Source organism: Phyllobates terribilis, unplaced genomic scaffold (genome assembly GCF_046119375.1).
Source record: "Phyllobates terribilis strain yellow unplaced genomic scaffold, ASM4611937v1 Scaffold_4__5_contigs__length_816908805, whole genome shotgun sequence".
Taxonomy (NCBI): domain Eukaryota; kingdom Metazoa; phylum Chordata; class Amphibia; order Anura; family Dendrobatidae; genus Phyllobates; species Phyllobates terribilis.
Window position 1 is genome coordinate 660,130,949 of NW_027362764.1, and position 14,108 is coordinate 660,145,056.

The window sequence follows — 14,108 nt, forward strand, 5'->3', positions numbered from 1 at the left end:
GATGCCAATTTTTTTTTTAATAAATCCTTTATTTTAACACTAAATGACAAGTACAGTAATCAACACTATCACTGTACTTCTTATATATGTGACTGACATGTTTCTATCTATCTAATCTATGTGTGATGCTCTATTCTTTCTGTTATAAATTGTCGGGTACCGATGCTGAATTGCCAACCGGCTTTTTTAAAGAGACGGTGCATGAAAACACTAATATTTTTTTTAATAAATCCTTTACACTAAATGACAAGTACAGTAACCTACACTGTCACTGCACTTCTTATATATGTGACTGATATGTTTCTATCTATCTAATCTATGTGTGATACTCTATTCTTTCGGTTCTAAATTGTCGGGTACCAGTGTATGCTGCTGCTGAATTGCCGGCTTTTCATGTTTCACTGTGAGCACTGTTCCCATCGATTTGGGCAACCACTGTAATGCCACAACCACCATGGCTGTGACATTACAGTGAGTGGCAGACAATCCCTGCATGATTGGTGCTCTAAATAGCGCCAGACATGCAGGACACGCTTTTGGTGCACGAACAGTTATCGAACATAACCTCGAACAGCCAAATTTTTTGCAAATCGTTCGCGTTCGTCGAACGACTCGAACACAGCCCAAAACAGCTCGAATTTGAGATTGGCGAACAGTTCTAGTCGAACACCGCTCATCTCTAGTATTAACCTCCTTTTTCCTGTATCTACCTTCACACAGGTTTTCTTCCTAATTTTTTTTTTTTGCTTTTGAAAAATGACTAAAAGGTTCCTAATTCATTTAAGACCTAACAAACGAGTGGCTACACAGCATTCATGTAAGAAAAACAGGTCTATTCTAGACCCCTAAGTAACGAACACATTTTGGCTGAAAGAACCAATAGCATTTTTTTTCTTTTGTTAGTCCTTTCTTATCCATATATACAGTACAGACCAAAAGTTTGGACACACCTTCTCATTTAAAGATTTTTCTGTATTTTCATGACTTTGAAAATTGTACATTCACACTGAAGGCATCAAAACTATGAATTAACACATGTGGAATTATATACTTAACAAAAAAGTGTGAAACAACTGAAAATATGTCTTATATTCTAGGTTCTTCAAAGTAGCCACCTTTTGCTTTGATGACTGCTTTGCACACTCTTGGCATCCTCTTGATGAGCTTCTAGAGGTAGTCACCGGAAATGGTTTTCACTTCACAGGTGTGCCCTGTCAGGTTTAATAAGTGGGATTTCTTGCCTTATAAATGGGGTTGGGACCATCAGTTGTGTTGTGCAGAAGTCTGGTGGATACACAGCTGATAGTCCTACTGAATAGACTGTTAGAATTTTTATTATGGCAAGAAACAAGCAGCTAAGTAAAGAAAAACGAGTGGCCATCATTACTTTAAGAAATGAAGGTCAGTCAGTCCGAAAAATTGGGAAAACTTTGAAAGTGTCCCCAAGTGCAGTTGCAAAAACCATCAAGCGCTACAAAGAAACTGGCTCACATGAGGACCGCCCCATGAAAGGAAGACCAAGAGTCACCTCTGCTTTTGAGGATAAGTTTATCCGAGTCACCAGCCTCAGAAATCACAGGTTAACAGCAGCTCAGATTAGAGACCAGGTCAATGCCACACAGAGTTCTAGCAGCTGTGAGTGACTTACCCAGTGACTCGAGATGGAAAACGACTCTACCGTACATACTGTACTCCACTGGGAAGCGGTGGTCTGTGATGGTCCAGGTACTGACCACCACTATACAAGGTATGATAATCCGTAAGATGTTGTAAGACATCATAGACACAGGCCATTATGGGGAGGCCTGGTTGTCAACACAGCCCGCTCTTAGATGCTTCAGCAGTGTGAGAGATTGTGCCGGGAAAGATTTTTTTTTGGCAAATCATGAAACAGATCTTAAAATATTCAAATTCACGTGAAACCATGAATTTAAAATCAAAACTTGATCCTATGCTGATCGATCCAATCATTCATAGTTCATTCTAATAAACTCATTGCACAACCCTTTATAACTATGAATTAATAAGGAACCATGCTCGTAATTGTGCGGACATTGATGTTTGCTTTCTCAGCATAAGTTGGGCATATCATAATTGATTATCAGTCCAGATTACCAATGCATCTCATGTCCTGTTGTTCTCATTTGGGTAAATCATTAGTCTTCTCAATGATTAAATAACATAAAATAATTTACATATGCAATACACAGAGAATAAAAACAATTGCTAATGCAAGAACAATACCTTGAAATAACGTTTTGAAATATATTTGGCACACCATAGAGACCTGGCTTATTAATCACCCTTTGTGGTTGTAGTCCAATTTACTTGTCAGAAATAATGCCTCTATGGTTGTGCCTTTTAACTAATGTGTGTAGATCATGGCAGCCTGCCTTACAATATATTGCTGAGGCAGACATTCGAATCATGTTACTCCATTTTCTTTATAAATCATTTTTATGTGGCACAATGCCATACTAACTGAAAAGTACACTTAATATAAACGTGCCTAAAAGTCCTAAAGCAATTATGTTAGCATATTTCACATGGGCTGGTGTATTTGGATATAAATGCTAGTCACATTTTAATAAAATCTGAAACATATTTTTATCATTTTTAACTTATTAGGCTCTCCTTAAAGTTTTGCTTTTAATATCAAATAACAGTTGTGTTTACCATCTTCTTTGGATGTTTATTGACTTGGCAATGTTTATGCGCTCAATGGGTGTTAAAAATGCAAGGGAGACAGGTTTATTCCATTTTGAAACTTTTACCATAAGCTGGAATTATCTTTTACACATTTGGGGAGTCGTAAAGATTGTCAAATGGAACCAACACATTAAAAAAAGTTCTTAAAGAACCATTATTCCAAGATGTTTATATTAGAGACTTATAGTTGGTAAAATTCATGAAATCTTTATGAAATATTGAATATGCCGCCTCTCAATTCATTTTTACCCTAAACTTCCTACTTTTGCCATGATGATATAGGTGGCGCTGAAAAATGTCCTTATACAGAAAATTTCTACTTCTACTCTCAACAAATAATTCAAGAATATTATAAAGCAAATTAATTTTTTTTTTTTGCAAAATTACAGTACTCATCTGTGAACCAGAAAGTCAGAGGTCCCAAGTTCCAATTCACAAATGCAAAATGTCGACCACGGATAGTGCAGAGGAAAGTCAGGAAAACCGGAGCGCTATCAAATGGGATAGACAATCTAGTAGAAAAATGAAAAAGCAAATTATTACAATAAAAATATACAAGCATTTCGAAACTGATCAAGTTTCTTCTTCAAGTATGAACAAAATGGAGATGCAAAATATGTAACAATGTTCTCACTTACAGCATGCCTTTTATTAAATTGGTATATTTCTTTGTAGCAAAAAGGAGGCTGGGCCCCCTCAGGCACCATGGCCAAAATATCACTACTTACCCTACACACTCTATAACTACACAGAATCTTTGAGTAATGTTACTACATTACCAGATCTTGCCATCAGTCAGCAAATTTACTGGAATTAACACGTTTGTATTATATAAAAAAATTCCTGGGAAGAAAGAGGGGGAAAACGGGAGCGTAATATTAAAAGTGTAACATCAAAGTAGGGTGTGAGCGATTAAACTCACCTCATGGAGTTGTGCAAGCGGGCACAACTCTGAAAGGTACCTGTCTCCAATATGGATCCTTGATGGTGGTTTGCTGCCAGTGTGGATGCCATGGAAGATTCTTGGCAATGGTTCCAACGTGGGGGGGTAGAACAAAGAAACAGAAGACCAGGCTATAAGTCGCTTTCACTCAGATGCATCAAAGATCCAGAGGTATAGATGGATTGAGATTTTTCTATTTTAAAAACCTAGCAAAAAGTTGCTAGATAAAATATGACAAATTTAAAAAACTTAATAAAACAAACACAACGCGTTTCAGCTGACTAGCCTTCATCAGGTGTAAATCTGTTATGATCCATACAGCCTATTTATACCTTTTCATTAGTATTGGTGGGAGGGGGATGGGAGCAGAGGGGCATACATATTATTACGCCTCACTGATCACGCCCGCACAGCTGACACCCGGTATTCTGTGCGAGGAGCAGTCCCACACCGCTCCTGGCACATTAACCCCGGAAATACTGTGATCAAAGTTGATCACAGCATTTCCAGAGCAGGCAGAGATAACAGAGACGCTCTTACCTTGGATGACGCTGCCAGAGCAGGGTCCTGATCATTTTCATGGTGACCTGATGTCGTCATGACGACATCCGGGCCACCAGGCATCAGGAAGTTAGTTAGATCATGCACAGTGCACGATCTATCTAACTTGTGCCAGTGCAGAGCTGACAACCTGCATAGCACAAGGATGCTGCTGCATCACTATGCTATACAAGGGATCAGCCTGCAAAAAATGAAAGTCCCATAATGGGACAAAGTGTAAAAGTGTCAGAAAGTAATAAAAAGTGAAAAAGAAATTGTAAAAATATTTTTTTTTAAAAATGAAAAAATAATCCCCAAAAAATAAAAATACACTATACCCATAAATAAATATTATTATGAGAAAAAAAAGGAAAAAAAATAGACATAATTTGTATTGCCGCATCCGGAACGACCTGACTTATAAAACTGTCACACTAGTTAACCCCTTTAGTGAACACGGTAGAAAAATAAAATAAAAAACAAAGCAAAAAATGATGCTTTATCATCATACCGCCGAACAAAAAATGGAATAAAATGCGATCAAAAAGAAGAATGTAAATAAAAATGGTACTGCTGAAAATGTCTTGTCCCGCAAAAAACAAGCCACCATACAGCTCCATCAGCCATAAAATAAAAAAGTTATAGCTCTCAGAATAAAGCGATACAAAAAAATATTTTTTCTATAAAATTGTTTTTATTGTGTAAAAGCGCCAAAACATAAAAAAACGTTATAAATGTTGTATCGCTGTAAACATACTGACGTGAAGAATGAAGCTGCCTTATCAATTTCACCACACGTGGAACGGCATAAAAAAACAAAAAACAATTCCTGTTTTGTTGGTGTTAGTTTATTCTGCCTCCCAAAAATCGGAATAGAAAGCGATCAAAAATGTCACATGCCCGAAAATGTTACCAATAAAAATATCAACTTTTCCCGCAAAAAATAAGCCCTTACCTGATGCCGAAATATGGAAAAATAATTGCAAAAACTAGTTTTTGCAAAAAAAAAGCATCTTTTAGTGTGTGACAGCTGCCAAACCTAAAAACCCGGTATGAATCTGGTATCGCTGTACCCAAAGAAAAAATTTGTCTAATCACTTATACAGCATGAAGAACGGCATAAAAAAGAAACTCTAGGATTAGTGTTACGGTTAGAATTAGGGTTGTGTTAGGGTTAGGGTTGTGTTAAGGTTGTGTTATGGTTAGTATTAGGATTAGGGTTAGGGTTGTATTAGGGTTGGGGTTAGGGTTGTGTTGAGATTGGGATTTTTTCCAGAGTAAAGAAAAAAAATGACGATATGGCGACTAGTGTTAAGCACAAGTGCTCGCTACTTGAGCTTGCATCGGGTGCTCGGGTATGCACTGAGTATCGCATATGCTCGAGTGACAAGCTCAAGTCTATGCCCCATATGTTTAGCGGCTGTTATACAGCCAAAAAAAACACGCAGGGATTGCCTTCCATGCACGGCATGTTTATTCATTAGGTGTCTAACAACCATGAAACATGCGGGGCGGGGACTCGAACATGTCACTCGAGCACCAACAATTCTTGGTGCATACCCGAGTACCCAATGCAAACCCAAGTAGCCAGCGCTCAAGACTAGTGACAATTTATTCAGCATGATGACTTAATGTTATCAAATTCTGTGTCATACCTTTGGGTTCAAAATGTTCACTATACCCCTTGATAAAATCCTTGAGGGATCTATTTTCCAAAATGGGGTCACTTGGGGGGGTCTCCACTGTTTAGGTGCATCAGAAGCTCTCCAAACGTGACATGGCGTCCTCTCTCGATTCCAGCCAATTTTGCTTTCAAAAAGTCACACAGTGCTCCTTCCCTTCTGAACCGTGCCGTGCACCCAAACAGTGCTTATTCCCCACATATGGGGTATCTACGTACTGAGGAGAAATTGCACAACAGTTTTTGGGGTCCATTTTCCCCTCTTACCCTTAATTGGGGTTAAAAGATCATTTTTGTGGAAAAAGTTCGATTTTTTTATTTTCACATCTCTACATTATAAACTTCTTTGAGCACCTGGGGGTTCAAGGTGCTCACCATACATCTAGATAAGTTCCCTGAGGCATCTAGTTTCTAAATGGTGTCATTTGTGTGGGGTTTCCACTGTTTAGGCACATCAGGGGTTCCCCACACGCGACATGGCATATGCTAATTATTCAAGCAAATTTTAGATTCAAAAAGTTAAATGGTGCTCCTTCCCAAACCAGCCGTGCACCCAAACAGTGGTTTTCCTCCACATATGGGTATCAGTGTGCTCAGGAGTAATTTCACAACACATTTTTTGGTCCATTTTTTCCTGTTACCCTTGCGCAAATAAAAAAATTGGGTCTAAAGTAACATTTTTGTGAACAAAAGTTAAATGTTCATTGCTTTCTTCCACATTCCAAAAATTCCTGTGAAGCACTTGAAGGGTTAATAAACTTCTTGAATGTGGTTGTGAGCACTTTGAGGGGTGCAGTTTTTAGAATGGTGTTACTTTTGGGTATTTTCTGTCATAAAGGCCCCTCAAAGTCACTTCAAATGTGATGTGGTCCCTAAAAAAAATGGTTTGTAAATTTTGTTGGAAAAATGAGAAATCGCTTATCAAAATTTAACCCTTATAACTTCCTAACAAAAAAAAAATTTTGGTCCCAAAACTGTGCTGATGTAAAGTAGACATGTGGGAAATGTTATTTATTAACTATTTTGTGTGACATAGCTCTCTGATTTAAGGGCATGAAAATTCAAAGTTTGAAAATTGCAAAATCTTCAAAATTTTCACCAAATTTCTGATTTTTTCACAAAGTAACGCAAGTCATATCAAAGAAATTTTACCATGATGTACAATATGTCACCAAAAACATTCTCAGAATCAGTAGGATCCGTTGAAGCGCTCCAGAGATATTACCTCATAAAGTGACAGTGATCAGAATTGTAAAAATTGACCTGGTCATTAATGTGCAAACCACCTTCGGGGGTAAAAGAGTTAAGTTTTTTAAATTTGTCATATGTTATCTAGCAACTTTTTGCTAGGTTTTTAAACTGAAAGATCTCAATCTATTAATACCTCTGGATTCTAGATGCATCTGAGTGGAAGCACCTTTTAGCCTGGTCTTCTGTTTCTTTGTTCTACCCCCCACATTTGTATTATATGGAAAACAAAAAAAGGATCAATTCTAAGCAAACATTTTGACTTTGATACCTTTATCATTTGAAGAAGATATTATGTTTTGAATATACATACATGTGGAAAATGAAAAGTAAAAAAATAAACTATATTTCGTAACAGTGTCCACACTTTGTAAACAAAATGTTTTATGTTTGTGTCAATACTTTCCTAGACCCATAACTTCTTTTTCAGTCAATTGATCTATGTGAGAGCTTTTTAAGGAGCATACAGTAGTTTTTAATGATATAATTTTGAAATAGATATACCATTTTGACTGCTTCCTTATTGCATTTTTTGAGGAGTTGTGGCAAAAAACTGCAATTCTGGAGTTTTGTTTTTTTTCACTTAACAGCGTTTACCAATTAGTTTAATTAATTAATTAATGTTATATTAAGATAGAGCGGACACGGCTATACCAAATATGTTTATTTTTAGTGATGAGTGAGCACTAAAATGCTCGGGTACTCATTGCTCGGGTCGAGCAAATTGGAATACTTGGGTGCTCGACCCGAGCAACGAGCCCAATATAAGTCTATGGGAAACTCGAGCATTTTTCAGGCGGCTCCCCCCGGCGGTCTGCAGAGGGCCTAAAAATTGCCCAAATTGATGGAAACAGTGCTCAAATGACATGGGAACAGCATGGGGAAGACCCCTGGAAGCATCTCTGACTCCCAGATCACTGCTGTCAACAACGTGGTCAGAGTATTACGCCACTTTAATGGACTCACATTAAAACATGCAAAACTGAAACCAAAATGGATTTTCCTGAGAAATATGTTAAGGAACATCCTTTCCAGGGTAATGACTTGTATATAAGGCAAAATAAATAACCAAAAACAAAATTATTCCTCCACACCTTGGGCTATGTTCACACGTAGCGTTTTTGATGCGTTTTTGCACTCTTGCATAGCTTTCAACCAAGACAAATGCATTCACCAGGAAATGTCATTTTAACATTTTACAACCTTATCTGGCCATGTTGTGTGTGACGTATCATCAGACTCATGCATACAGTGCTGACAAGACAGGGGAACAGCATGGGGAAGACCTCTGGAAGCATCTTTGACTCCCAGGTCACTGCCTAAAAGTGTGCCCATCATAAGTGATCCTTGGCGCATGCGAAGATGCCTCCCGCCATGCACATGTCGTTGCAGACTTGCAACAATCACCGTCCACGTCGTTGTCCCAGTGTAGTGTTCAGTTGTCCCTACCCCATTCCTTGGAATGCAAGGGCAAGTATGCAGCCAGCCATCCACCCACCCACAGGCTGCAATACTATACTGCCAAATTTTTGATAGCGGCTTGCACTTGAAATGTGGCCTTTTAGGCTCATGGAGGCGGAAGCTTTTCATAACCTTATGCCGGCAGCAGCATGTCCAATTCACATTAAAAAAAACAGCCATAGAGTGTCCAGGAACCTTCCCCCACACTTTCCTTAGCCAGGGCTGCTTCTCGGCAGGGTTGGACAGGCCCACCAGAAAACCGGAGACTCCTCCGGTGGGCCCTGGCTTCTCCTTCAGGAGAGTTCATAGTGCCGAGGTGAGGCCATGATGATGATAGAGGCCACCATCTGCTTAGTTTTCTGTTATTTGGAATGCAAGCACAAGTATGCAGCCAGCCACCCACCCACAGGCTGCAATACTAAACTGCCAGATTTCTGGACAGCTGCTTGCACTTGAAATGGGGCATTTTAGGCTCGTGGAGGAGGAAGATTTTCACAGCCTTATGCCGGCGGCGGCTGGGTGTCAATACTCAGTCCCCAGCTGTCACTATTTCTCCCGGTATCGTCTCCGCCTTCCACAAGCACGGGTCCCACAACATTACCCGTGCCCTCCCCAGTGAACTTACTGGGAAGGACCGCCTACCCACAAACACGTGGTCAAGTGAATGTGGCCAGGGACGGTACGGAGCCAGTCCACAGCTTTTTTGCTGACTTGTATTTCACCACAGCCATATACTTTAGCTTGGTGTAGGAAGCCTTCCCCAATTTCCTTCTCAGGAATTTTATTTGGTAGACTGAGTGGCTGCCCAAATACATTAGTTTCTCACAAAGGAGCTGAAGATAGAGAGGCAGTAGGTGCAAGTTTCTCGAGCCTGTTAGATATCAGAGGGTGAACAGCAGCACATTGGATTAGTGGTTAGCACTGAAGCTTTGCAGCGCTGGGATCCTGGGTTCAAATCCCAGCAAGGACAACATCTGCAAGGATTTTGTATGTTCTCCCCGTGTTTGCGTGGGTTTCCACCTCAGCAAAAAAGCAGCCATAGAGTGTCCGGGAACCTTCCCACACACTTTTCTTTGCCAGGACTGCTTCTCGTCAGGGTTGGACGGTCCCTGGCTTCTACATCAGGAGAGTCCATGATAGCGCTAACTTTGCAGCAGCTATGGGGCTCTTGAGCGGGGGAGAAAGGTGAGCCCTCAGAATAAAATCCTCTGATGGGCCCAATGTTTTTCAATCTGGAACAGCTTCTCAGTGGGAGTTGTATTTCACCACAGCCATATTCTTTAGTCCGGTGAAAGGACTGGCATAGAGGGAAACTCCGGCTGTCATTTCTCCGTCACCAGGTTCCGCCCATTGTCACACATGACCATGCCTGGCTGTATGTTCAGCGGTGAGAGCCACAGATCAACCTGCTGTGTTACAGCTTTCAACAACTCTACAGCGCTGGGCGGTTTGTCACCTAAGCATTAAGCATGTTATCTTCAGCACAGTCTGTTGCCGCTTGGCCAAGGCAGTGCTGCAGTGCTTTCAGCTTGTGACTGATGTGGTCATTTCGGAGATGAAGGAGGAGGTGCAGGAGCTGAACAATGTGATTACATTGAGGTTACATTGGCGACTCTGTTTTTATACTAAAGAAAGATCCTACTGTTTTTTACGTTAATTTTTAAGGCAAATGCATTCACCGGGAAATGTCATTTTAACATTTTACAACCTTATCTGGCAATGTGGTGTGTGGCACATCATCAGACACATCCTGTTTCATTGATCATGGAGGGACTCTGAAAGTCACATAGAGCAGGATCACAGTAACAAGTACGACATGTTCCCATTAGAAAGGAGAGAGTCTGCTATACAGTTATAGAGTATGCAGTGAGTCTAACGGCTGACCAAATTTTGAAAAATACCCACTAAGAATTTAAAGACACATAGAGCAGGGCCACAGTAATGACAAATTCCCATTAGAAAGGAGAGAGTCTCCCATAGTGTTGGCCTATGCAGTGAATGCAAGGGCTGCCAAAAATTTGGAGGCACTTCAATGCCCCTTGGAAGAGACGTGGAGGAGGGCCTCATAAAAAAATGTTCCCATTAGAAAGGTGCGGGCCTCCTATACTTGTAATGCCCATGCAGTAAGTGTATGGGCTGACAAACATTTACCCCTGGGGGATATACATGAATATACTGTATAAAAAAAATTTTTTACGGGCATCATAAACACCCTTTAAAAATTTATGTGGGTGTTGCATCACGGACCACGGTCACCCTGGTGATATGGTGGTGGAGGATGAGGAGAAGGAGGAGGACAAGAGCAAATAGCCAAAATCAGGAAGCGTATACCTATGTGTGGGTGTGAAAAGGTGCATGGGAATACACCTCCCAAGAAAAGACACTGGATTTGCGTTTATGTTACGCTGCTATCATTCGGTGGTGTTGAGAAGTCTGGCCCAATCGAGCCCTTGTTCATTTTTATAAGAGTCAGCCTGTCAGCATTTTCAGTTGACAGGCGGATGCGCTTATCAGTTATAATTCCACCAGTGGCACTAAAAACCTGCTCTGATAAACCACTGGCGGCAGGGCAGGCCAGGACCTCCAAGGCATAGAGAGCCAGTTCATTCCACATATCCAGCTTGGATACCCAATAATTATGAGGCACAGAGGAATCACGGAGGACGTTGGTACGGTCGGCAAGGTACTCCCTCAGCATCTTCCAAAACTTTGCACTCCTTGTGAGAGTACCCCGCGCCTCAGGGCCTGTGCGATGGGAGGGTCTGAGAAAACTCTCCCAGAACTTTGACAGTGTTCCCCTGCCTCTGTTGGATTGAAGTTTTGTCTCTCTAGCCTGTACTCCTTGGTTGTCCAACGAAGTGTGCCCTCTGCCGCCAGCGTTTTCAGATGGGAATTTTTTTAATAGTTCCGCAACAAGGGCCTTCTGGAACAGCCACATTTTGGTAGACCTGTCCGCCTCAGGAATAAGACATGTAAAGTTCTCCTTGTAGCATGGGTCTAGAAGTGTCACCAACCAGTAATGACTGTCACCCAAAATTTTGAGAATGCGAGGGTCATGGGAAAGGCAGCATAACATAAACTCAGCCATGCGTGCCAGACTACTAATGTAACATCCCTGGCGGTGTGCTGGCATGGCTTACCACCTCCCACCATGCAAGACCACCATCTTACCTATCAATCCAGGCTGCACACTTTGCTCCAGTACCTGCTGTGTCTCTTGTCTAATTGCTTAGGGCGGCGGCGAGGCTACTGCCTGATTCTTATAGTTATTGTGTGTGCACTCCTAATGCCTCCCCAGCCTATTGCTGTGAGTCACTGGATACTTAAACCCCCTCCACCCAGTAGGGGGTGCCTGAGCAACACTTTTCTTCAGTGTGTTCCTTGCAACTGAGTTGCCAGGTCCTGTCCTGTATCTTCATAGAATCATAGAATTATAGAATGGTAGAGTTGGAGGGGACCTCCTGGGTCATCTGGTCCAACCCCCTGCTCAAAGCAGGATTCACTAAATCATCTCAGACAGATATCTGTGACTTCTAGTCTTTCTCCGCCACCCTGGGGGCTGAGTTCCCAGGCTCATTCCTGTATCTTGTTCCTGTTTCAGTTCCTGTCTGGACTCTGTCCTAGCCCGTTACCTGTTTGTCTCTATGTCTGAACCTTCCCTTTTCCTGCAGTGTCTGAACCTGCATCTAACTCCAACTCGTTGTCTCTGAACTTCTGTTTGTGAGTTTTGTGTACACTTGCTACTTCATTGTAAGCACCTTGTGTGTATCTGGTTCTGCTTGTTCACCGCACCTGCGGTTTCGCTCTGCTCTGCTTGTTCACCGCACCTGCAGTTTCGCTCTGCTCTGCTTGTTCACCGCACCTGCGGTTTCGCTCTGCTCTGCTTGTTCACCGCACCTGTGGTTTTGCTCTGCTTTGCTTGTTCACCGCACCTGCTTTTTTGCTCTGCTCTGCTTGTCCACCGCACCTGCGGTATCGCTCCGCTCTGCTTGTCCACCGCACCTGCGGTTTCGCTCCGCTCTGCTTGCCCACCACACCGGCGGTTTCGCTTTGCTCCGCTCTGCTTGTTCACCGCACCGGCGGTTATGCTCTGCTCTGCTTGCTCACCGCACCTGCGGTTTCGCTCTGCTCAGCTTGTTCACCGCACCTGCGGTTTTGCACTGCTCAGCTTGTTCACCGCACCTGCAGGTTTTGCTCTGCTCTGCTTGTTTACCACACCTGCGGGTTTTGCTCTGCTCTGCTTGCCTACCGCACCTGAGGGTTTTGCTCTGCTCTGCTTGTTTACCGCACCTGCGGGTTTTGCTCTGCTCTGCTTGTCTACCACATCTGCGGGTTTTGCTCTGCTCTGCTTGTCTACAGCATCTGCGGGTTTCGCTCTGCTCTGCTTGTCTATCGCATCTGCGGGTTTCGCTCTGCTCTGCTTGTCTACCGCACCCGCGGGCTTTGCTCTGCTCTGTTTGTCTACCTCACCTGCGGGTTTTGCTCTGCTCTGCTTGTCTACCGCACCTGCGGGTTTTGCTCTGCTCTGCTTGTCTACCGCACCTGCGGGTTTTGCTCTGCTCTGCTTGTCTACCGCATCTGCGGGTCTTGCTCTGCTCTGCTTGTCTACCACACCTGCGGGTTTTGCTCTGCTCTGCTTGTCTACCGCACCTGCGGGCTTTGCTCTGCTCTGCTTGTCTACCGCATCTGCGGGTTTTGTTCTGCTCTGCTTGTCTACCGCACCTGTGGGTTTTGCTCTGCTCTACTTGTCTACCGCACCTGCGGGTTTTGCTCTGCTCTGCTTGTTTACCGCACCTGTGGGTTTTGCTCTGCTCTGCTTGTCTACCACATCTGCGGGTTTCGCTCTGCTCTGCTTGTCTATCGCATCTGCGGGTTTCGCTCTGCTCTGCTTGTCTACCGCACCTGCGGGCTTTGCTCTGCTCTGCTTGTCTACCGCACCTGCGGGTTTTGTTTTGCTCTGCTTGTCTACCGCATTTGCGGGTTTTGCTCTGCTCTGCTTGTCTACCACATCTGCGGGTCTTGCTCTGCTCTGCTTGTCTACTGCACCTGCGAGTTTTGCTCTGCTCTGCATGTCTACCGCACCTGCGGGTTTTGCTCTGCTCTGCTTGTTTACCGCACCTGCGGGTTTTGCTCTGCTCTGCTTGTCTACCGCATCTGCAGGTTTTTGCTCTGCTCTGCTTGTCTACCGCACCTGCGGCTCCATTCCTGTGTCCCAGTCTGTACTGGTCCCTATCCTGCCTGTGTTACTACCTGCCAGTACCCGCCTGTCTGCATGCCAGCCGTGCCTGCCAGTGCCCTCCTGTCTGCAGGCCAGAAGTGCATGCCAGAGTCCACCTGTCTGCATACCAGGCGTGCCTGCCAATACCCACCTGTCTGCATACCAGCTGTGCCTGCCAGTACCCACCTGTCTGTATGCCAGCATAACCTGCCTTTTCCCGCATTCCCCGGTGGGGGTCAACAGCTGTGACCAAGGTCTGACCTGGAGTAGCACCTGGTCCCTCTACTCGGTTCCTCCCTGGTTCACGG